Raw genomic sequence first — 2,000 nt, forward strand, 5'->3', positions numbered from 1 at the left:
GGGGGGGGAGGGAGGGAGCGCTCAACCCTTTTTATGTCCATACAAGAACATAATATTCACTTTTAAATGTTACTGAAATACGTTGATAAAAGGCACACCAAAATATAAATGTAAATGCGCAGTTTACAAGGATACTACAGCTCTGGAAGTCACCAGACTACTTTGGCGGCCATTTTTTTGCTAATCTTACCTCTGACATCATGCGACCCCGACTCTTTCAAATGCAAAATCTCGACTTCTTTTCAAGATAAATGGGTTTTTACGCTAGGCAAGTGAGCAGGCTTTAATGTTATACTAATAACTCCATATGCCCCCCAAACTGACGAGCGCCTGATTCCACCGTGTCGTGACACATTAATTTCGAACTTATGACCTTTGGATGCAAAGCGAGAAGCCTAATCATTACTCCATAGACTCCGGTTCTATGTCTCTGTCTGTCAGTCTGTCACACTGTTTGCCAGTTTGTCTGTTTTTCAATTTGTCCATGACTTTCTCATATTTCCACTCCTTAAACCACGAGGAGATTGGTCTTATAGATGTAACTCAATAGAATGACCAAACTCAAAATGAGAATAGACATCTGCTTTCCTCTTGAAAAAAAAGAATGGTGATCTGAACATATAACCTCAAATTGTATGGATTGAATTATCTAATTTAACGTATTCATACAAGGTATCTGTTCCCATACAATCGGCGGATTCCAAGTAGTGTCCTTTTAGAAATTTTGATTTATAATAATATTGCTCCATTTATTATTTTAATATTATTTCATTATATTACTCAAATCAATTCTATTGTTAGTATTATTGTTTTTTACATTGATGTTTTGACCATGTTTCTTCTTCTTCTTCTCCTTCTTCTTCTTCTTCTTCTTCTTCTTCTTCTTCTTCTTCTTCTTCTTCTTCTCCGCTTCAAATCTGAGAGACTGCCATAGAGCTTTCTCTCAAGGGGAGTCACATTCTGCCACATCTGTGTACTAAGAATGGCATAGCGCGCAGTGCGACAGGATATGATTGCATCCTCTTGGTCGTGACCACATTAACAGATCGCGGACCCTCCCACTTTTAATTTAGAGTGCATAATATGGTGTTTGAGTCTGTTGTGGCCACAACGGAGTCGAAAGATTGTGACCTGGTCTGCTCTATCTGTCTGTGTGTCTGTGTGTCTGTGTGTCTGTGTGTCTGTGTGTCTGTCTGTGTGTCTGTGTGTCTGTGTGTCTGTGTGTCTGTGTGTCTGTCTGTGTGTCTGTCTGTCTCTCTCTCTCGCTCGCTCGCGCTCTGTCTCTGTCTCTGGCTGTCTGTCTCTGCCTGTCTGTCTGTCTGTCTGTCTGTTTGTCTGTCTGTCTGTCTGTCTGTCCGTCTGTCTGTCTGTCTGTTTGTCCGTCTGTCTGTCGCTCCCCCCCTCTCTCTCTGTCTCTCTCTGTCTGTCTCTCTCTGTCTGTCTGTCTCTCTCTCTCTCTCTCTCTCTCCCTCTCTCTCTCTCCCTCTCTCTCTCTCTCTCTCTCTCCCCCTCTCTCTCTCTCTCTCTCTCTCTCGCTCGCTCGCTCTTTTAATATAAATGTATACGCACTCTTCGGTTTTACTTCCCACGATTCTTTCCCTGCTATTTTTCTTCCTAAAAAGGTAATAGAAAGTAAGCACTGTTTACACATACCAAGACACAACTTTTCTATCTTCTACTCCTTGAGCGAGAGTTTGTTGCCTTTACTCCGACAATCTCAATTTGAAATATTTTATTTACAAAACAGTTATACCATCCTCCCTACCGCTTCATTTCAGCAAGACCACTTTGCTGTAAGCTAATGGTAGTAATAAAGAATTGGGTGAACAAAAAATTTGATCTTTTTACTTGTTCAGCTGTATCGTTGTTCTAAAATGAGTAATTAGTCAAGTGCATATATATACATATCGTCGGCCTGGTGATAAAACCGACTAACCCACAAAATATTTGTTAAAAAATTTATTGGCCCTATCGATAGTAAATTGTCCATTTCATATGCT

The sequence above is a fragment of the Aplysia californica genome, unplaced genomic scaffold (genome assembly GCF_000002075.1).
Source record: "Aplysia californica isolate F4 #8 unplaced genomic scaffold, AplCal3.0 scaffold00272, whole genome shotgun sequence".
NCBI lineage: Eukaryota > Metazoa > Mollusca > Gastropoda > Aplysiida > Aplysiidae > Aplysia > Aplysia californica.